At 38.0% G+C, this 24626-nt stretch overlaps 1 protein-coding gene across 14 annotated transcripts in view; it reads left to right on the plus strand.

Annotated features, from left to right (window-relative positions):
- Window positions 1-11701: 11701 nt before the first annotated feature.
- LOC137240664 (serine-rich adhesin for platelets) overlaps window positions 11702-24626 on the plus strand; it is an 827553-nt gene continuing 814628 nt past the window's right edge. For 2 of the 14 annotated variants that reach the window (XM_067767228.1, XM_067767214.1), the window contains exon 1: window positions 11733-12463. The gene's annotated coding sequence lies outside the window, so the exon portion shown is untranslated. Of the gene's footprint in view, window positions 12484-24626 lie in introns of all 14 variants that reach the window. The other 12 variants (XM_067767219.1, XM_067767217.1, XM_067767220.1 and 9 more) reach the window with 10 other exon arrangements.

Here is a 24626-nt window from a genome sequence, read left to right on the forward strand (position 1 = left end):
TCCGTAAGCATTATGAGGAAATACGGCACCTGAGAACACAGCCGTATGAAGCCAAACCCCACAAGCAGGCGTCGGATATCTGTGCCAGGAATTTCCCGGTGAATCCTGTACAAAAGAACAATACCCTAAACTTGCAGAAGAGGAACGCACGCTCCCTAGGGTCACTCTAGCTGAACTTCGATCTGGATAGTGTAACAGGTTAAACTCTTACCTATCCAGAATCAATCCCGACATACAAAATGTATGCCCCGCTTGCAATGTGTCCCCACATGACACCAACCATCTCTTTAATTGTAATGTGGAACCAACGCCTCTAACACCCCTTTCCTTATGGTCCACCCCTGTTGAAACAGCAAGTTTCCTTTGACTCCCGTTAGAGGATATTGATGATACTTTGTGATCGGTCGCACCTATTGGATGGGGCGAAGCACTGCCACAGCAACAACAACAACAACAACAACACCATGTAGAAACGTACATCTATACTGAAGCTCCAGTCACATTGGAATAAGTGGCAATGAGAAAACAATGGAGCTAACTAACGAGGGTGCAAAAAATGAGAAATTGTTGGCTCATGGTGAGCATATTCTAAGTCCCTTAACCCACTGGGGGTTGGGATAGCAAATCAGCTTTTCGGAAAGATCCCCAAATATTCGATAATATAGTCCCGAAACGATCCCGATATGGCTCTGAAATGACCCCAAGATGATAAAAAATGATCACAAAAAAGTCCCCAAATGTTCTCTAAATCATTCACAAAGTGATATCAACAATTCCCGAAAAAATTTAAATTAGTCCCGAAATGATCCCAAAATGGTCGCTAATATAATCCCGAAATTATCGCGAAATAGAACATAAATGATGCCAATTTGATATCATAATGATCCAAAACTGTCTCGTAATAATACCGAAGCAGTTCCGAATTGATCCTGAAATATTTCCCAAAACATACCCGAAAAGATCCCGAAACAGTATGTAAAATCATCCTAAAAATGTCTAAAATTATCCCGAAATGATCACGAAATAATCGCTTATACAAACCCGAAATTAGCTCGGAAAGGCTCGAAACGTTCCTAAGAAGATTCCCTAAACATCGCAAAGAGTTTACCATATTACAGTATCCAGATCGAAGTTCAGCTAAAGTAACGCGCGTCTCCCCGGGGAGGCTGATTTCTACCTTTGGCGAGTTTAGGGTATTTGACTTTAAAGTTGGGGGTCACTGGGCATCTCCAGGTATAAAGGCACGATGCCTTTTTGTGGATATGACTGAGTAACTTTTTGCGTTCTACATACGGTTGAGATCTCAGGTGCCGTATTTCCTCATAATGCTTGTGGAGATGGCTTCCTGGGAGGCGGAGCCACTTCAATCAGATGTCTGTTGGGATGCCCAAGTTTCCGTGTATTCAGCAAAAATTATTTGTTCAGCATCTCATTTCTCTCCCTTATAGGGAGTACTCTCTCGTCACAGTGTATACGGTGTCCTGGGGACATAACAAGGCAACCCGCAGCAGTTCTGAGAGCGGTGTTTTGGCAGGCCTGTAGTTTCTTCCAGTGTGTACCTCTTAGGCTTGGCGATCATATTGGGGACGCGTAGCATGCAAGCGGCCGGCCAATTGCTTTTTTTTAGTGGTAACGAGCGTTTCTTTATCTTTGCCTTAAGTGCTACCGGCGAGAGATAAAATAGGTAACATTGTGGATGCATGATTGCCAAAATATAGATCCTGATCGAACATCACACCTAGTAGTTTTGGATGTAAGACAATCGGTAGCTTAATGCCATCGACGTGGATATCCAATATAGTCGATATTTGTTTGTACACGTTGCAAATAAGGTCGCTAAGAATTTGGTCGAAGGCAATATAAGGTTTCGCGAAGAAGAGGAGAGATTAGTGAGATTGTCCTTTATTCAATTGGACAGCTCATCAATGGATGGCCCGGGATATGTTGCAATTACCGTGCAGTCATCGGCGCAGTAACTCCTTCAGGTAGCGAATGGAGCTTGAATAACCCTCAAAACAGTTTTATGAGTCTAGCGCTACGAGTACTGATTTAATCCGCAATTTATCTGTCTGTTGATTGCGTTTAATGCGGTGAGGGTGCTTTGTAGGTTTCGAAAACCATGCTGATGAATCGCAACTCACACGTTTACGGTGAAATAGGGCAGCATAATGGCTTCGAGTGTCTTGTCTACTGGCGATAGGAGAGATATCGGACGATATTATTCACCTACGTTAGCTGGTTTACCAGGGTATGGTAGCGGTACCACCCTCGCCATTTTCCATTTTTCTGAGATCACGAAAGCGGAAAAAGACAGGTTGAAGGCATGCGCTAGATTTTGAATCCTTCATGGCCAAGGTTTTAAAGCATTAGCATTGGTTTACCATCTAGGCCTACTGCTTCGTATGTTTTAGCATGTTAGATGGCTCTTTCAGCCTCAGTGGTGGTGATGGTAATAAGAGAAGTGCTATGTTTGTGTTTGTGTGTGTGTCTGTTGACGTGCTGTTTGGATTTGTCGTCTGAGGGATCCATAACATACTGCCGGCAAAAAGCGCTTGCGCATTTCTTCGCATCGGACAGCAACTTGTCGCCGAAGAAGATGGCTATTTTATTGATGTGCTTGGTCGGGGTTTATAGGAACTTTACGGTAGGCCATAGCTTACCCACACTGGCAGAGAGGTTATAATTCTTTAAATGTTCCTCCCATCTCGCCTGCTTGTGTTTGTCCGCAAGCTGTTTAATGCGTTGATTTATTCCCTTTATTTGGGGTCGCCAGGGTCATCTTTACTTATAGGGTCACGCTCTCACTCTAAGTTTGCGGACTCCGTTGGAGAATATGGCCGGATTTCCGGAATTCTTCCAGAGGGAATAAAACGAGCCGACGTGGATTCACTGACCTTGCGTAAAGCGAGCTCCATTTGACAAGCATCAGTTGGGTCTGGGAAAGCAGCAAGGTGAGTGTCTGTATATGTTTTGGGTGGACCTCATAGTGCCGACATTCAAAATGTCAACATTCAAAATCCCGACAATCTTCAGAAATTCCGACAAGACGCAATCCAGACATGAAAAAATCGACAAAACGAAATACTAACAAAATGAAATTCCGACATAATGAATGTGAAGTATTGCCCTTATTAATAACCAAGCAATGTAAACGCCGTATTAGTGTTAAGAGCGAAATGTAAATTGAAAATGAATTATATACCTTAAGTGAGAATATGAGAAAATGAATAAACCAGTTCACATCTAACTGCTGACCTGAAAACATTATAGCGGCGACGAGGAGAAAAATAGCTAGAGTAACACGCTATTTTCCCGTTATAGTCGAAGGCAATTTTATTGCTGTGCTTTTGTGTTTTTTTTTGCTCGAATGTACAAGGTTTGATTTTCAAACATATTTTGTGCGCTTTAATTTTTAATTATGACGAGCCGCAATGAGGGTGAAGAAGCTGCTAACATCAGCTTACGGCACAACAATGAAAGCATATTAGCAGCGTTGACAACAGTAACTGGCATAAGAGAGTTCCGACCAGGGGTAGACAAGTGGCGGAATTGGAAAGAGTTATTGGACTCCCATTTTATTGAGACTTCCTGCGAAGATGATAAAATTAAATCATCGGTATTATTAAAGGCAGTGGGCCTAGAAGCGTATGGCCTATTGCGTTTTACTAGCAACAAAGCAGTACAAAAGTTTAAGTGATCTGTTGGAGCGTCATTATTCACAGCCAACGATAGTTTTTCGGGAGAGACAAAAGTTTTTTGATGCTAAAAAAGCAATGGGCGAAAGCGTTTCTGCCTGGTTCGCACGTATTAAGAAATTAGCAAAAGATTGCAAGTTCGGAGATAAATTGGACATTTTCGTACTTAACAAATTTGTGACCGGCTTCGAGGGCAAAATTTTCGAAAGATTATGTGAGGAGGAAGAGACTATCACCTTAGAGCAAGCGTTGCGGAAGGCTATGGTGATAGAAACAAAAATTCAGTTGAAGCGCAGCGATAGCGAAGTAAATTTTGTAGAACGGCGCAACCAAAGAAACAGCAAGAGTAATGGCATCATGGCGGCCGTCCCCGAAAGCCGCAACAACAACCCAAAGAAAGCGAGGAAGAAGTGCAAACATTGCGGTTGGAAATCGCACAGTAGCGAGAAGTGCGAGTTCAAAAGCAGCACGTGTCATAAATGCGGCAATGTGGGGCATTTGGCAAGCGTTTGCAGTAACAAACATATAAACTTAGTGAAAGTATCAAAACCTATTGAAGATAATAGTAAAATTAGTGATTCAAGCAGTTTCAAATTTGTTTCTGATCTGTCTATTTACAGTGTTTCTAAGGGACAAGCGTCTTCTCCGTTCAAGCTCACTGTAAAAGTAAACAACGTGGCGCTTACTTTCGTGTTGGATACTGGCGCAGCCTGCTCGTTATTACCGAGAGACATTTATGACAAATATTTTCATGGGCATGAATTGAAGCCGTGTAGAAATATCTTGCGGGCATACAATGGCAGTCAAATTGATGTCGCGGGTGAGTTTACGGCAAAGGTAAAGACACGAGGTCAGTTGCATGACTTAAGTTTGGTTGTCAGCAATAATTATGGTCCCCCCATTTTGGGCAGAGATTTTATGGAAATATGTGGCGTAGGGCTTTCGCAAATCAATTCCCTCGAAAAACGTCAAGACGTAGTTGAGAGTATTGAAACGAAGTATAATGAAGTTTTTCAAGAAGGGTTGGGTACGTATACCGTCAATAAGGTAAAATTGAGTCTAGTAGACGAAGTAAAGCCTGTTTTTTGCAAGCCGCGTCCGGTTCCGTTAGCATGGCGAGCTGAAATAGAGAATCAGATAGCCGAATTAGTTGACAAGGGAGTGTTAGTGCAAGTCGATAATTCAGGGTGGGCCACCCCCTTGGTTCCAGTAGTTAAACCAAATGGTAAGTTGCGAATTTGTGGTGATTATAAATAAACCATCAATAAATACCTGGAAGACGTGAGTTACCCATTACCGCGTATTGACGAAATTTTTGCGTCTATGCACGGTGAGTTGTTTTCGAAATTAGACCTATCGAACGCCTATAATCAGCTGGTACTGGATGAGGCGTCGCAAACGCTGTGCGCATGGAGTACCCATATAGGTATTTTTAAAATGACAAGGTTGCCTTTTGGGGTAAAACCAGCGGCAGCTATATTTCAAAAAACAATAGAGAACATTCTGAGGGGTATTCCAAATGTTGTGAATTATTTAGACGATATTGTCATTACTGGGTCGAATTGCGAGCACGTCAAAACTATCGAGACTGTTCTAAGCAAGTTACAAGAGGTCGGACTGCGTTTGAACGGTAGCAAAAGCGATTTATTTCAGGAGAAAATTACATATTTGGGATTTAATATAGATCGCAATGGCCTTACCAAAAATAAGGACAGAGTTAGGTCAGTGTTAGAGGCGCCAGCTCCACAGAGGTAAGGGCCTTTGTGGGATTGGTTAACTATTTTTCGAAATTCATTCCACGGTTTGCACATAAAATGGCACCGCTATACGAATTGCTAAAGAAGAATGTTCGCTTCGAATGGGCGGACGCGTGTCAACAAGCCTACGAGTTGTTAAAGCAGGACGTAAGTTCCGAGCGCGTGCTAACGCATTTTAACCCGAAAATTCCAATAGTATTGACGACAGACGCATCAAACGTCGCTGTAGGCGGCATTCTATCACATTTGGACAACGGGCTGCAAAAACCAATCGCGTTTATTTCACGTTCGCTAACAAAAGCCGAAAGAAATTATAGCACTATACAAAAAGAAGCGTTCCAATCGTATTTTGCGTGAGTAAGCTTAAACACTACCTCTTAGGAAATCATTTTACTATTCAAACGGATCACAAACCACTTCTCACCATTTTCGGGGAGAACAAGGGTTTACCCATTATGGCGGCAGCTCGGATGCAGCGTTGGGCAGTCATATTGTGAGGATTCAACTATACTATACGGTATATAAAGGGTGAGTCCAATTCCGCTGATTTTTTATCAAGGCTGCCTCAGCGAAAGCCAGAAGAAGAAGACGGAGGTTGTGATTATGTAAGCTTCATCGAAAGTAACAATCAATTAAAATTGAACTTTAAAGATGTCGCAAATGCAACTAGGAACGACCCAGTCTTGTCTAAAGTGAGAGAAGCTATCCATGAGGGTACTGTGGGATTGTTAAAAGGCGAAGAGTTTATCCCGTTTCGCGATAAAAAGGGAGAACTATCGGTAGAGTATGATTGTGTTTTATGGGGCTATCGTACCAACAAAACTTCGAGGTCAGGTTTTAGAGGGGCTACATCGATCGCATTTTGGCATCGTCAAGACCAAGGCTTTGGCCCGTTCTTTTGTTTGGTGGCCTAAGCTGGATCATTGCATTGAGCAACTGGTATCGAATTGTAATGCGTGTAGGCATTCGCAACCAAGTCCAGAAAAAAGCCCGTTGATACCTTGGGCAGTTCCAAAGTCGGCTTGGTCCCGCCTCCATATGGATTTTGCAGGCCCCGTCAATAACTTTTATTTTTTAATAATTATCGATGCATATTCAAAATGAGCTGAAGTCTTTAAAACAAAACATATAACTTCGAGTTTTACGGTTAGTAAACTTCGAGAAGTGCTTAGCAGATTTGGGTTAGTTACTTCCATAGTTACCGATAATGGGCGCAAGTTTACGTCGGCGGAATTCCAAAAATTTTTATTAGAAAACGACATTAAGCACACATTAACACCACCGGGGCACCCGGCAACAAACGGTCAAGCTGAAAATTTTGTCAAGACGTTTAAAAAGTCGATTTACTCGAATTTGAGGGGGGGGGGGGGGGGGGAACTCAGGTGATTAGAACGCGGCGTTAGATACATTTTTGTTGGACTACCGGTGCACGATACATTGCACTACCGGGGAGACACCGGCCAAATTGTTGCTCGGAAAAGAGCTTCGGAATCACCTACGTTTGCTTAGACCACCGGTAGCCAGGGAAAAGATTTCCGAAAGCCAAGAAAGGCAGACAAGAAACCACAAAGGCAAGAGGTTGATTAGTTTTGAAAAAGGGGAAGACGTGTATGTAAGATATTACTCGAATCCAAATAAATCTGCATGGCAACAAGCAACCGTGGCTGGGCGTATCGGACCTCGATCTTACCATTGCGTATTAACTCGTAACAAAAAAATTATTAAAAGACACGTTGACCAAATGATCCGCGGTGTATCAGGTAATAACGCCCAAGTCGTAGAAGAAAATTATAACGTTCCGCAAGCAGGTGTGCCGGGTCCGCAGAATAAAGACGGTGATATCTCGGAAAACGTTGATCAGCACCTTCCTGCGGAACAAGGGAGCGGAAGCGGAGGGACGGATGTCTCAAAAGAAACTGAAGGTGGTAGGAAGTTACGCAAGTTGGAACGCGTAAATTATAAAGAATAACATATTGCCTTTTTTTCTTATTATCTATACAATTATATTGTAATAGCTTATTATATATTAAACATATGCGGCTACACTATTCTCAAGTGTTAGCAATATTGTAATTAACTTCTTTATTTATCGATATTCATATCTAGTGTTGTACATGCCGGCGGTTACATAAGCTTGTGTAGGGAGTTGTGAAGCATTGCCCTTATTAATAAACAAGCAATGTAAACGCCGTATTAGTGTTAAGAGCGAAATGTAAATTGAAAATGAATTATATACCTTAAGTGAGAATATGAGAAAATGAATAAACCAGTTCACATCTAACTGCTGACCTGAAAACATTGTCCCGACAACACACAATCCAGACAAATTAACTAAAACTTTTTTATTACACAGAAAGGTGTTCTGCGCCGAAATACTGTGGATCGCGTAGTCGGTGTTGGATCAACCAAGAGTTATTTTTAGAAGCGCGGCCGAAGCCCGCTTACGCAGAAAGGTGTTCTGCGCAAAAATACTGTGGATCTCGTAGCCGATGGTGGATCGGACAAGGGTTGGTTTGCAGAGGTGTCTAAAATAATTGAACAGCACCGAAGACATGTATTTTTTTGACATCATGTGTGATTTCCCAATTTATATGCTGTCGGGTTTTTTCTGCGGACTACGAGTCCGGATATTAAATATTCGGGATTTGGTCATGTCGGTACTATGAGTTGTCGGGATCAGATGGGATCGGGATTATGTGTTTCGGGATTTTGTATTTCGGTATTTGGTGAGTCAGGATTATGTTATACACCCATATGTTTTATATTCTTTTCCACTTTCCTTTTTTGAACCCCATAAAAGTGCGTTTCCCTGAAGTAATAAATTCGACTGATCGCTCAAAACGGAGTAGTATGGGTAGGTGGTCATATGCCAACGTTATCATCAATGTAATCCGCTGCTAGTTTACGCAGTTAACAAGTCTTGTGCTTACGATGGAGATGTCTAGCGCACTATGACAGCATCCTACTATACGTGTGGGGGCGTCTTCTTTTATCGTGCACAGTGATATACCCACTAGCTTTTTATACTCAGCTGAGCAGAGTTCACAGAGTATAATAATTTTGTTCACATAACGGTACTCCGTAACGGCATAAACTAATCGAGATAGATATACTTCTATATATCAAAATGATCTGGGCGAAAAAAGAAATTCATTTAGCCATGATCGTCCGTCCGTCCGTCCCTCTGTCCGTTAACACGATAACTTGAGTAAATTTTGAGGTATCTTAATGGTATGTCAGTTCGTGAGTACTCATCTCAGCTCGCTATTTAAAATGAACGAAATCGGACTATAAAAGTGGGTGTGATACTTTTTCGATATCAAAAATTTCGAAAAATTAAAAAAAAAAACAAGTAAGGAAGGTTAAGTTCGGGTGTAACCGAACATTACATACTCAATTGAGAGCTATGGTGACAACATAAGGGAAAATAACCTTGTAGGAAAATGAACCGGGGGTAATCCTGGAATGTGTTTGTATGACATGTGTATCAAATGAAAGGTATTAAAGAGTATTTTATGAGGGAGTGGGCCATAGTTCTATAGGGGGACGCCATTTAGGGATATCGCCATAAAGGTGCACCAGGGGTGGCCCTAGAATGAGTTTGCACGATATGGATATCAAATGAAAGGTGTTAATGAGTATTTTAAAAGGGCGTGGGGCTTAGTTCTATAGGTGGACGCCTTTTCGAGATATCGCCATAAAGGTGGACCAGGGGTGACTCTAGAATGTGTTTGTACGATATTGGTATCAAATGAAAGGTGTTAATGAGTATTTTAAAAGGGCGTGGGGCTTAGTTCTATAGGTGGACGCCTTTTCGAGATATCGCCATAAAGGTGGGCCAGGGGTGACTCTATATTGTGTTTGTACGATATTGGTATCAAATTAAAGGTATTAATGATAGTTTTAAAAGGGAGTGGTGGTAGTTGTATATGTGAAGGCGTTTTCCAGATATCGAACAAAACGTGGACCAGGGTGACCCAGAACATCATCTGTTGAATACCGCTAATTTATTTATATATATAATACCACGAACAGTATTCCTGCCGAGATTTCAAGGGTTTTTTTTTTCGCCCTGCAGAACTTTTTCATTTCATTCTACTTAATATGGTAGGTGTCACACCCATTTTACAAAGTTTTTTTCTAAAGTTATATTTTGCGTCAATAAACTAATCCAAATACCATGTTTCATCCCTTTTTTCGTATTTGATATAGAATTATGGCATTTTTTTCGTTTTTGGTAATTTTCGATATCGAAAAAGTGGGCGTGGTCATAGTCGGAATTCGGTCATTTTTTATACCAATATAAAGTGAGTTCAGATAAGTACGTGAACTGAGTTTAGTAAAGATATATCGATTTTTGCTAGAGTTATCGTGTTAACGGCTGAGCGGAAGGACAGACGGTCGACTGTGTATAAAAACTGGGCGTGGCTTCAACCGATTTCGCCCTTTTTCAAAGAAATAAATCACTGTCCCAGAATCTAAGCCACTACCAAATTTCACAAGGATTGGTAAATTTTTGTTCGACTTATGACATTAAAAGTATCCTAGACAAATTAAATGAAAAAGGGCGGAGCTACGCCCATTTTGAAATTTTCTTTTATTTTTGCATTTTGTTGCACCATATCATAACTGGAGTTGAATGTTGACATAATTTATTTATATACTGTAAAGATATTAAATTTTTTGTTAAAATTTTACATAAATAAAAATATTTTTTTAGAAGTGGGCGTGGTCGCTCTCCGATTTTGCTAATTTTTATTAAGCATACATATAATAATAGGAGTAGCGTTCCTGCCAAATTTCATCCTGATATCTTCAACGACTGCCAAATTACAGCTTGCAAAACTTTTAAATTACCTTCTTTTAAAAGTGGGCGGTGCCACGCCCATTGTCCAAAATTTTACTAATTTTCTATTCACCGTCATCAGTTCAACTCACCTACCAAGTTTCATCGCTTTATCCGTCTTTGGTAATGAATTATCGCACTTTTTCGGTTTTTCGAAATTTTCGATACCGAAAAAGTGGGCGTGGTTATATTCCGATATTGTTCATTTTAAATAGCGATCTGAGATGAGTGCTCAGGAACATACATACCAAATTTCATCAAGATACCTCAAAATTTACTCAAGTTATCGTGTTAAAGGACAGACGGACGGACGGAGGGACGGATGGACGGAAGGACGGACATGGCTCAATCATATTTTTTTTCGATCCTGATGTTTTTGATATATGGAAGTCTATATCTATCTCGATTCCTTTATACCTGTACAACCAACCGTTATCCAATCAAAGTTAATATACTCTGTGAGCTCTGCTCAACTGAGTATAAAAATGCCATAATTCTATACCAAATACGAAAAAAGGGATGAAAAATGGTGATTGGATTGGTTTTCGACGCAAAATATAACTTTATAATAAACTGTAAAATGGGTGTGACACCTACCATATTAAGTAGAAGAAAATGAAAAAGTTCTGCAGGGCGAAATCAAAAGCCCTTGGAATCATGGCAGGAATACTGTTCATGGTATTACATATATAAATAAATTAGCGGTACCCGACAGGTGATGTTCGGGGTCACCCTGGTCCACATTTTGGTCGATATCTCGAAAGCGCCTTCACATATACAACTAAGGGCCGCTCCCTTTTAAAACCCTCATTAATACCTTTAATTTGATACCCATATCGTACAAACACATTCTATAGTCGCCCCTGGTCAACCTTTGTGGCGATATCTCGAAAAGGCGCCACCTATAGAGTTATGGCCCACTCCCTTTGAAAATACTCTTTAATACCTTCCATTTGATACCCATATCATTAAAACACATGCCAGGGTTACCCTAGGTTCATTTTCCTACATGGTGATTTTCTTTTATTTTGTCTCCAAAGCTTTCAGTTGAGTATGTAATGTTCGGTTACACCCGAACTTAGCCTTCCTTACTTGTTCTGGCTAACTTTTAATTGCAATCTTTGCGTTAGAGTCGTATTTAATATCTAGCCGCTACTGTAACGTCGGCCACCTGTGACGTTTGCATTTCACACGTTAAAGCTTTTTTCTGCATAAACAAACAAACAAAACAGCTGCTTTATGGGAGTATGTGTGTGTATGAGCGGGTAACTCTCACTTTCCGGCAATACTAGAAATTCACCACATGACACGCGCTCCCCTGGAAAAGTCTAGCATCAAATGAAAAGCAACAGCGCCAATTGAGCAAACACAATCACATACAAATTACTATAACGATGGAGGTCCTACAGTTAGCTTGGCGCTCAGTTATTTAGTTCGAATTTGAATTTACTACGGATAACAATGAGCGGAAGGTGATGAGTGAATTTATTTAAAATAAAAATATGTATTAAAAAATATTTTTTTAAAATATACCAAACTGAGTTGACTACAAATATTAAGACATCAGGTGAAAAAAAACGTGAAAAAATTATCTTTAAATAAATAAAACAACAAAAGTTAATGTATAAAATATATATTTTTGTAGTCAAATACATTTAGTGAAAATTTGTTAAGTTGTGTTTGTGTGTGCGAAAAAATGTATGTCTGGAGAAAAAATAAATCTCTTCTACATATCTACATGCAAATGCGAGCATACATACCTACATAAACATGCATGTGTGTACATATGTATGTGCGTAGCAAAATGAAAAGATGAAAATCTTGCACGAACTTGCACAACTCACCAAATCGAGCGATTGCACATAGCCGCACACATATACACACGCAAATACAAAATTAAGCTTTACCCTGCATATGAAGATACGTTTGTGTCTCGGAGTGTGTGGAAGTAGCAAGGTTGAAATATAAATGAAAGTACGAGAGAAGTGGGCCGAGGAATATAAAAAAAAACAACAAAAAAAAAAACCAAAGTTATGTCATTAAGAGGTGCACACAGCTCTCTGTTAACGCGTATACGAGGACACCGTGTGTATGGATGTTGATATGGGTACGAGCGCTCATCATTGCGAGAAGTGTAAATGCGAATACGATTTTGTTAACGAAAGGTACGCGCGCGTATTTCTATGTATGTGTATATAAGTTTGTACGTCCTTTCTAAGCAATTGTCTGCAAGAACGATTGTGTGTGAGTGTGTGTGTGGGTGTATGTGATTGCGTGGAGGTGTAGGTGTTTGTGCGGGTATTTAAGTATCCTGTGCCAGCTGCTCGACACAAGGATAAAAGCCTCACTGACTGAGAAACAAGTGTGAAAAAACAAAAAAGGAGAAAACAGAAACAACAAAATTTATTAAAGTTATAGGCATGGTTGCCAAAGCGCAAGAAAAAGGTCCTAAAACAAAACCTATATTTATACGTAGGTATACTTGAGCTGATAAATACTTCTAGTTTAAATGATGATATAGTACGTTAAGAGCGAAAGAAGCTTTTGACCTTTTCACTAGACAATCTGTGAATTTCACAACGGAAAATATGCAAACTAATCTCAAAAACCTTTTAAACAAATTTTTTCAAATTCGAGAGAAATTCACAATGATTTTTAATAATTTTTTTCCCAAGAGTGTTTCTGATTTTCTATTTAAGTAAATATCTAAAAACCTGCGGGAAAAAAATTGTCAAAAATTAATGCGAGTTTCGAGAGACCTATAACTTGTACTTGGCTGAACCCAAATGGATTGGACTACAAACTGCACACACGAAAGACTTAAGAAAACTCCAAAAAAAAATTTCGAAATTTTTTAAAATGTTACCGAATTTCTTCGTAAACGTTTTTGATGTTCCTTTGCCTAGCTTCAGTAAAAAAATTCATGAAAGTTTATTGTATAATTATAATTATCGAAAATAAATTAAAGAAGTGCTTAATTGACTTAATTTTATAAAATTTTCTGCTGCTCTTATGTGCTCGCTGCTGTAAATATTTCATTTTGTAATGTTGCCTCTTCATTGCATAATGTTACTCATACGCCCCGTATACCCAATTCTTCTATGAAGCACAATTAGCCACCCTACCCTGCAAAAATCGCGAGTACTCCATGCATGCATGTATGGAGTACTCGCTATGGACCATCCGAGTGCTCCAAAATTAACCACAATTCATACAAAAAATATGGTCCAATTAACATTCCGATGTCCTAGGACGGGACCATATACTCCAGCTCCGCATTACATCAGAGTAATCCATGGAGTACCCACAGTCCAATAATCATCGTGTAGTGATTACAATCGTTAAAAACGAGCAATGATCGGCTTACAATATGTTCGTGTAGAAATATGAGTTGGTCCATTGCTGCATTACAGTGGAGTACAATGGTAAGTACTCAGGTGGACCACATGATCCAATGATTTTTGCAGGGTAGCAGCTCGATTATTTATTTACTCAATGTTTTTATACTCAGCGTGCTTTGCGCACAGAGTATATTAACTTTGAATGGATAACGGTTGGTTGTACAGGTATAAAGGAATCGATAGATATAGACTTCCATATATCAAAATCATCAGTGCCGAAAAAAAAAAATTTGAATGAGCCATGTCCGTCCGTCCGTCCGTCCGTTAACACGATAACTTGAGTAAATATTGAGATATCTTCACCATTAATTTAGTACAATACCAGAATAGATTGGTATTGAAAATGAGCGAAATCGGATGATAAACACGCCCACTTTTTATATATATAACATTTTGGAAAACACAAAAAATCTGATTATTTAGTAAATCATACACCTAGAATGTTTAAATTTGACATGCGGACTGATATTGAGACTCTTGATAAAAATTTGCAAACACTTTTTTAAACGGGCATGGCACCGCCCACTTGTGATAAAATCAATTTTACAAATATTATTAATCATAAATCAAAAATCGTTAAACCTATCGTAACAAAATTCGGCAGAGAGGCTGCCTTTACTATAAGAAATGCCACGTGTTATGTAGAAAAGTAATTTATCTGAAATGAAATGTACAATTGAAGCTCACGCTGAGTTTATAATGTTCGGTTACGCCCGAACTTAGCCTTCATTACTTGTTAATGTTAGAAATAAGTTTTTAAACCAGCACAATATGAAATCAAGAAAAAAAAATAGATTTGTATTAATTGGCCACGGTTGTGCGAGGCTTCATCACGCGACCAAATCATGAAAGTATGAACGTATCATAAAGTCATGGACGATTTGTTATCGATATATTATCAAAAAGTTGTCTAATTGTTATCAAAAACTGATCGATTTCAACCTATAGCTCGACGAGTATATCACCGATATAAAACAAATGGAGTATTCACGTCAGCTTGTTATTAACTTACCTGCTTAAAAATCATTTCTCTACAGTGTACGCTGTTTTTATAAACTGTGTTAAAAATATAACCACATTAGCAGATAAGGTAATAATCAAAGTCACGTGAATATCCCAAATGACTTACCGATAAGAAGCCGACGAATCTCTCTCCAATAGCTTCAACCCTGGACGAGCCTTTTTTCTTGCATCTTCATACTTATAGTCCTTATTAAAGCTCAGCGTCACATATATATGCATATGTATACACTTGGTCCTTGAGAATTTTTTGTGTACGAAATAACAAATTCCAATTAAATCTTCTAGCAACATGTTGCATCAACATTTAACTTCAAAATATGGTTGAAATAGTATTAGTATGATAAGGTTCTAATTTTACCATAATAACCAATAAGATCTTCTGTGGAAATTCAGTGCAATAATCTTGAAGTGATTTATATGTGCTTATACTGAAAGTATCCTAAATATAATTCTGTTAGAATCCCAAACTGGGCTCTAAATGTTGATGAACAAATATTTGCAACATACTACTACTACAACTAAATAGGACCAGGAAAGCAAAGTAGGAGTGGCTTTCAGGCGATTTCGCTCTTTTTCAGAGGAAACAGTTGTAGCTATAAAATAAATGTTTATGCCAAATTTCATTCGGATTGGGAAATTTTTGTTCGACTTATAGCATTAAAAGTATTTGGAAAGAGTAACAAAAAAAAAGGGCGGGTTACGCTCATTTTCAGTTTTGTCCTTAGCTAAACCATTCCACCACTGAGGTAGAATATCAGTCAAATGTAGTTAAATACCATAGAGTTGCTGCAAACTTTTTTAAGGTTACACCTTTAGAAAAGGTGGGCGTGGTCTTTGACTGACTTTGGTTATATTTACTCAGTCTATATAATTCTGTATTTAATATAAATAAATAATAAATAATTCTAAATTTAAACGGCTTGTTAAACTTCCAAATTTTCTTCTTCTAAATGTGAATGGTAACACGGCCATAATCCAAAATTTATTTGAATTAAGTTTTGCGTCTTAAAGCCAATCCACCTACCAAATTTCATTAGCATAGCGGAATTAGTTTTTGAATTATTTAATTTTTTCCATTTTTCCAAATTTTCGAAAGCGAAAAAGTGGGCGTGGTTATCGTCCGATTTCTCTCATTTTCAAAACCAATCTATTCTGGGTCAAGATAAGCCCGTATATCAAATTTGGTGAAGATATCCTAATATTTGTTCAAGTTATCGTGTTATATATCGTCTATTCCTTTATACCTGTACAACCAACCGTGTTGTTGCTTTTATTTGAGTCCGAAATTTTGGCGCAGAATGGTGAGCATATTACCCCCACACCAAGATGATTGATAAGTTGATATGGGAAATTAAGGACTTTTAAGTGATTAGGTAAGGAACATATGCCCATACCTGGTAACTCATGGGTGCATTGTGAAGCCATAACAAATTTGAAGGAATAATACGAGTGCCCTTCGATCGAAACAAAACTTACTAACTTAAAAAACTTCAGATATATTATTCTCAAACTCTTATCTTAAATTACTAAAACCTTTTACGAAACTCAAATTTTGATTTCAAGTGTAGAACTCATCTGTTTTACCACTTCACACCACATTATAAGCCGACAGCCGCGTTGTTTAGCTCACCACAACCTGTGTGCTTCCGCTCTGGCAAACAGAGCCTACTCGTACATACAAACAAGCATATATACCTAAGTATTAAGAATTTTAGATACTTCTCGTCATTTGTATAATCGGCCAACATTCGCTCTGTTAACCCAGTCCCAGTCTCTGTCTGAGTTCATTTAAATGAGTTGTGTTATACATTTGAATGTATGTTGTTTTGTATAATCGGAAAGCTATCGACGACATATATTCACAAAATTTACATAGTTATGGGTATGTATATATATGAAAAATATTTTTATGTATGCATCTTGCTTACAAGTATCTAAAAGGATATTAACTGGTAGAGTCTGAATTTATAGATTTTACAAGCGTAGTGCGGTGTTTGATACAGAAAATTTGAGGTGAATTTTTCTAAAATTTGTTCTCAATAAAGAGAGCAGAGACAATTTCAATTTCTCTGGCAGAGCCGAATCGTTTGTCGTGGGCAACGAATCACATTGTGTATAAATATATGTATATGTGTGTATGTGTGCGCATATGTCCATATAAATATGTATGGCATTCTATATATTACCAAATTATTTATTGATGCCTTAAGTTCAGAGTTCATATAAATTTATTTGAAATGGTCGTTGATTTGGTCAAAGCTATTTATATACGGGCAACGATTATTTACCTATATGTAAATTCATTTTTACTTTGATAGAAAAGGTTGGAATTAAATGAAGTTTCACAAGCGAAACATATTTCTGTTGAGCAGTAGCAACAACAATGAACTATGATAGTTGGTTTTTATTGCAATGCGGTGATTGCATTCACGCATTTTTTGCAAGCAAAAATTTTAATTTTATTTTATTAAATGTTTGGGAACGAATTGATACAACTCGACATCAGCACGGACAAGCCATCAGCTCTTTCAATTATTCCTTGTAAATCTCTTCAAAGTCTTTTCTCTCGGGAGTGGGATTTGTACCCGCACTCATGCGATGATCGTAGTCCATTCTGATGTCGAGTTGTTTAAATTTTCTCAAAACATTTATTTAAACAAGCACGCCTCGTACAAATTAATGTAAGACACTCTCAAATCGTGCGAGAGCGTGAAAATGGAATAAAACTGAAATTAGCCAAGAAAGCAAATACAACATAATAGCCCAATGGTTATGAGATTGTGATATCAGCAGTTTGACCGCGGTTTGATACCCGGTGAAACCTGTTGAAATAAATAAACATTACGAAATTGCCTGACGATGACGACGTGGCGGTTTTCGAAATGGTACCATCGCCATATGCCATTAAATGTTTCATTCTTTTCAATTTTTCCCAATAAAACCAAATATAATAATTGAATAACAATTATTATTTACCGATGTTAAGCTCAATAATTCTTAAAAATTTTAAGTAAACATATTTCTGTCAAACTTCAGGAAGAGAATTCGTCTATAAATTTTGATTGAGTATTAACTCAAACTTTTCTTGCAAACTGGCTAAAAGAATGGAAATAGTATTATAATGCTTGATACAAACGTGATTAACACTAACTCAAGTTCTTCTCTATATGTTTTTACCAACTCTGTGGAGTGTTCGGTCTTCCTCGGGCGTTGAGGAACATGATCAAGCCAACGTGCCCTTTGCTGGGTCTTTATCCTTTAAAATATAACCACACTTTTCTCTTTCAGCTAAAAATAGAATTTCCTTTCATGTGAGCCGTTAATATATCGGGAAGAAACATATATCCTCAGGAGAAATTTTCTTTCAAATAATCTAAGAGCTTTCCTGTTTTCTTTGGACGCCGTCCATGCTTCCTAGCTATACATCAGGACTGGTGTGATAAGAGGCAAATATAAAATCTGAATACAATAAAAAAAGGTGTGAGTGCCAAGTGCCTTTGAAGTTCGATGTATAAACATACAGGTGTACGTTTAGAAAACTTATATTTTTAAATTGACTACAGCCCGCCCAAGTATTGAAAGTAAGCCTCAACAGAGGGAGCTTTACCAGAAACAAATAAGTTCGGGCTTTCTGGGAAGAGCTTTTTCGGTTTTTTAATGTTACCAAACGATCCTGACATGTCATGGTTTTCTCATTGGCCTATCATCGAAAGTAAATTATAATTGCCGTGCTATCCGCTGGCTATCGGCTTATAATCGATATCGGCTTCTTATGGCTTCTTCATTGGCTTTTTACACTCACACGGGCTAAGGATGTAGCATCGTTTTTGTATAGAAGTTTCATCATAATAAACCGATGACCCGTCGTTAGCAAATCGAAATATGAAATCATTGAATTTTTAATGGCAAATTGATAACTTTTTTGATAACAAATCTATAACACGCCACTAAAAAATTGGTAACCCTAGGATAAAAAACCGATAACAAATCGAAAACTTTTTCATATCATGTCGATGACTTTTGACTTACTAAATAATCGATAAATTTTCGGTATTAAATCTATAACTTTTCGATAACAAAAAAAAATAAAAAAAAAAATAATCGCTATTTTTCAATAACAGACCCATAACTCGGTGATAAAAAAATACAAAATGCATTAATTCGTCGATAACACACCCAAAACAATCCCTTCCTTCCCTTTTCTTTCCTTGCCTTTTCTAAACTTACCGTGCTTTGCATGATTTGCTAAATCAAATCAACCATCGTTTCTCCATTATGCTACAGTATAGTGACTACACTTACGCTTACATTCAGTTTTCCCTCATTCCAAAGACTACGCTACACTTACCTTACGTTTACATTTTCGATTCCTACTCATAGTGAGAAGAGACGTTTACACATCAATAAAAGACAACCGTCAGTATTTTGCTGTTACACCCATTCCGTAGACGCCTACACCTCAACACGCTGGAAAAAATTTATTAGCATTGAACTTCTCGATCGTCCCTTTCACCTTTTACTAGTAATGTCTGATATCTTCACGTTAGGTGTTATTTTCACACTTTTTTTATTGAAGATCATGTTTTCGCGGTGAGTCGACCCTAACGTTTGAGTGGTCGAAGAAATCGTTTTGCGGCTACAAAACCAACAACAAGTGGCTTGGTAAAAACTTAAAAAAAATTTGTTACAACCAACTCAGGCTAATGTTTTGGTTTGGATGGACTTAACTAATGGAAGTACTCCATGGCGTATGAGTAATTTTTAAAATAAAACTGAACGTTATGGTGATTTCTTTTCTACACGAAAATGTCGCCTTCACGCCAACTCTTCAAAAAGTTGTGTTCTGTTGTATAATCAGTGTAGCCTCAATAGAGGGCATCATTATCTTTTCTCAACAACCTACCCCTAAAACTGGCCAAAAATGCAACATTACTTGCCCTCGCTGCCATTGACGGTGCAGAGAACAGCCCTGTCAATCAGCTGATGAATCACATTGACAAATAAACACAGTATACTAAAATTAATTTTATTTGAATAAATATAATTTGGGAAAGTTTTTGTTTGTTTGGCGCGAAGAAACAGCTGATTACGTGACAGGGTTACAATTTTTGTTCTTTTCAAGTCATGCAGGGTGGCACTGAACATTTAAAGTGGCTACAATTTCACAGGGCGAAGTGAGAATCTTAAAAATGTTTGCCCCTGAAAATGGCGACATTTTCGTGTAGAAAAGAAATCACTATTAGTGTGTGATATTTTTGAGCATGGTACCAAGCGTTAGCTTTTGAAAAGTTTTACGTCTCCAGCAAGATAAAGTTTCAATTCGTCAGAAGTACGAGCCCATGCCGTTCAGCATAAACAAAATGTTTGTTATGCAGCAATTTCTAAAAAAATGGTTTGCCACTCAGTTCTATCAGAAAGCTTCATTTTCTATATCTCTGATACTAAATATAGCAACTATAAAATCTTTGAAAATGATATCTTATATGGGAGAGGAAAGAGAGATGACAATGTAGAGGAGAAGAAATGCAAGAGGAGGGGGACAGTTCTTCAAATGCAGGCGAACCCATTTTTGAGGAGCACAATTTGCCGGGTTCAGAAAATGAATAAGGTAAAGTTTAATTTAAAGGTTAAGGCCTTCGAACTAAAACATACAAGGCGCGATAACCGAAATTTTGGGCCGAGGTTCTTTCCCCATTTTCCAATTTGCGTCGTGCTCCTTTTTAAATTTTCATAGAAGTTTGCGGGGCGGTACCTAGATGTTTTACGCCGACTCCGAACGACATCTGCAAGGCAGATGAGTTTTCACGGATAAGCTTTTCATGGCAAAAATACACTCAAAGTGCCAAATCAATGCCAAGGGGCGAATCCGCTTAGAAAACTTGTTTCTAGTTGAAAAAACTTGTTTATAAATTTTATTGCTTTGCCCAGGAATTGAACCCCGGATATTCGGTGTTATACGCGGAGCACGCTACCTAAGCGTATCAAAATTATCTAGTACTATCTAGTTCAATCCATTACACACTTGTCGAAAAAACAAGGCACACATAAAATAAAATAACGCAAATCATTGATCATGTACCCCACGGCGTATGAGTAATAAAAAATAGATGTTTGTGGCAACAAGTACTATTGGCCAAAGTCGGATTTATCATCACACAAATTTTCTTGGCTTTTGTCCAAAATAGAATATTTTATAGGCAAAAAAAAATAAAAAAACAGGCAATTCTGTTTTCTGCGTACTTGAATTTGTTATATTAATAAACATAATTTTATTTTAATTTTCAAAAACCGGTTAAGGAAATATTAGTTTCAACAAATTAGTTCCCATTTTTTTAATTTTGGCGTATTTCACGGTTAGTATGGCACGAATCGTACACAATTTTAGAGTTTTCATTCTTAAGACAACCCAGAACTTTATCAGACAAAGTATTTGGTCTTTAGTATTATAACGAATTTTCTGATTATTTTGCAGCTTCTGTTAATGTTCGAATCTCTGAACTGTAGAATAAATAACTCAAATATACAGTATAGCAAAACGATCTTTAATTAGACTACTTTGGGAGTAGTACTTCACATTTGCAATTATCGTGTACTTCACTAATAGCGTGTTTAAATCAAACTGATTGATTATTCCTCAGCTCGCGCTGCTTTTATATTCTATGTTGCATCGTTCGCATATCTCTCCAAGGGTCTAGACTTTTCACGATAAGTCTTCTAGAACTACCGCTTATTTATTTCTCTTTTATGTATCTGGTATTTGCATTTGGCTTCTAAGTATATGCGTGTGTATATATGAGTAATAACATCTGCTCCTTGATGATGACTAAATGTGTGAATGTGAAATAATCTTCGCTGTTAGCTTCGCTCTCTGCATGTATGTGTGGCTGATGCTTTAATGTTTACATGCACATATGTATGTGTGGTTACTTACCTTGCTGTTGTTGTGCATTTATTTACTAGCAGCACAGTGACGCATCGAAATTGCTAACATTCGCCATAATATTGTGTTGTGAAAACAAAAAAGGAACCTTACTTTTGAAATATTTATAAACAAAAGAACAACCGACAGAGTTTGTTCTGCCTCCATTTCAAATAAGAGCCTTGATTCACCTCTTCACTCTATATCCCACCATTTCCCATTTTATCTTCCATTTTTCTTCTTAGTCTTGTCCATACCTTACTCTATTTATCTCACTCTCAATCCCACTCCTATTCCACTCCTATTTCCACTACCACTCCCTTTCCTATCCCCACACCCTGCCCATTAACACTCCCATATTCACTTCCACTTTCACTCCTAGTCCTACTACCTATACTAAAAAAATTGTGAATCTCCTTACGTCCCCCTCCTCCACCCAATGCTTGATCCCTGTATCTTTGCACTATCTTCCACCTTCCTTTCACATTCTCCATTCTTCTCTCTTCTAATCCCACTGTATTTCTCTCCCTCACTCTCCCTCTATTTTTCTTCATCTCTTTCCCTCATCTAGGTTCCTCCCTTTAGAATCTTCCCCTTGCACATTCTCCATTTCCTAATCCTACTTCTTTTACTATCCTCTCCTCATCTCTCTTTTTTCTTTCCTCTCACCCTTCTCTTTCTCTCCGCCTCCAATTCCCACTCTTATTTCTTATTTAACTTTTTCTTTTTTGAGCCACCTACGACGGAACCACTTATAAACATGCTTAGAAGGTCTGCCAGAGGAGAGAACTAGGACTAGTACCGTCTATTAATGTGACAGTCTAAGCTACTTCTGAATAAGCCCCATTCGCAAAGGGTAAAAGTGTATGTGTGTGCGCGATTTATGGATGTTTGAAATCCGGTAGGTTTTTTCCACTAGTAAGTTTCTGACACAGTGCACTGAATTTTCACCCACAATTAAAAATTTAGTAGCGGATCTACAGGTTTTATTCCAACTCGGCAACGGTATCTACCAATCATTATTGGGCACCACCAAAAACGAAGTGTTAGTGAAATTGAAAAATTAGGTCAATCTGCTCAACTATGATTAAGGAAAAACGTTCGATGTCAAACTTCCTACTATGAGTGAAGTAAGCATAAGGATTCTGCAAGTATAAAAACTCTATCTAAGGCGACACTCTCCAGCTCCAACATATAGAAGCTTGGTTAGAAAGCCCTAATTCCCAATCCTACTCCAAGACTCACTTTTTAGTTCATTTAGGTTATATATTTTTATATCTTTCATGAACATGAAATGGTATATTATATTTGGTACGATGTTTGTAACGTTGAGAAATATAGAAGATAGACTCAACATTAAGTATACCGAATTGATCAGGGCGACGAACTGAGTTGATATAGCCATGTCCGTCTGTCCGTCCGTCCGTCTGTCTGTTTGAACGCAAACTAGTCCTTTAAATTTTGAGATATCTCAATGAAATTTGGCACAAGGCGGTATTTTTGTATTATGTTAGACATTTGTCGGATCCGGTAGGATCGGACCACTATAACATATATCTTCCATACAACCGATCGTTCAGATAGGAGCATTTTGGTCATTCCTGCCGCAACTTAGAAAGTATAAACGTGAAATTCGGTGATATATATTCTAATATATGGTAGAAGATTTCCTGTAAAAATCATTTCGATCGGAGCTATATTTAATATATATCCCATACAACCGATCGTTCAGAGAAGGGAGTTTTTGGCCATTTTTTTTTATATTTATCTTAAAAATCGTTTAGGTATGTACATCTGTTCACTATATATATATATATATTTCTTATACATCCGATTATTTGGAGATTACGAACGGTATAAGATTATTGTTCCCATTCATGAAAGGTGTGAAGTCCCGTCCTTATTTGCTAATATTAACTTACTACATAATCGGAATGCAACTGATTCCGTTCCACTTAGCAGCTGCAAGTCATTTATGAAATTTGAAAAGAACGTGTTTTCAATCCCTCTCCACGCCAGCTCTAATAAAGACATAGTTTCTCATTGTATTTGGATATTAAATAATACAGTTATCGTTGTTGTTGGAATTCACCTTATTTCGATGAACACGCAACTAATGGTGAGAAACGACTATCTCCGGTGCCAAGGTAAAGAAAGTTGATAGGAAAGTATTCATTTCCAATTCTTCAGTGAAGTTTTTAGGCGATACATTTTCTATGCGTCATGCGGGAGCTGGTAGTTTTGACAGTTCTGCTGCGATATCCAGTATGGTGTTCGATCATGATATGTAAATGTATTGGTGTGGGATGAAGAAGGTGGATGTGGATGCAAGAGTGGGACTGTGTGTGGATATGAGAGGGGAAGTGAAATAAAGAGGGAGTAATTTCTCCATTTCGTACATGCTAAGAAGTGATATAATTTAAAATTTTTCCGCTCGTATTAAAAAACGGAACAAAACGCGTTTGAGAATACCAAAATAATTGTTTCCCAGTTGTAATCTTAATACATATAAATTTCGTGTAAAGTTGTTTGTACGCGATGGACTCCTAGGCTATTCAACTGATTTCAATCAAATTTGCACGCGGTGTGCAGTTTGATCCAATGAAAGATAGGATAGCGTCTCTGTGAAGTTTCTTTCCGGGAAGTGGACCAGGGACCGATCTATTCGAACAAACTCTTATCACGGTTAAATTGGCTGAAATTTGGTATATAGGTAGCTCTTTGTCTAGATTAGTATTTACGATCCTTTTTTTTCCTGGAGGAGGACCAGTGACCGATCTTTTCGAACAAATTCTGCTCTTGGGTGTATTTACCTGAAATTGGGCATATACATAGGTAGCCCTTTGCCTTAGTTCGGGAAATGGAGCAGGGACCGACTGGAACTGGCACTAGAACTGGGACTGCGACTAGGAGTGGTACTAACACTGGGACTAAAACTGGGACTGGGACTTGGAATTGGGGTGGGACTGGGACTGGGAAAAAGGG

The sequence above is a fragment of the Eurosta solidaginis genome, chromosome 2 (assembly GCF_040869045.1).
Source record: "Eurosta solidaginis isolate ZX-2024a chromosome 2, ASM4086904v1, whole genome shotgun sequence".
NCBI classification, from domain to species: domain Eukaryota; kingdom Metazoa; phylum Arthropoda; class Insecta; order Diptera; family Tephritidae; genus Eurosta; species Eurosta solidaginis.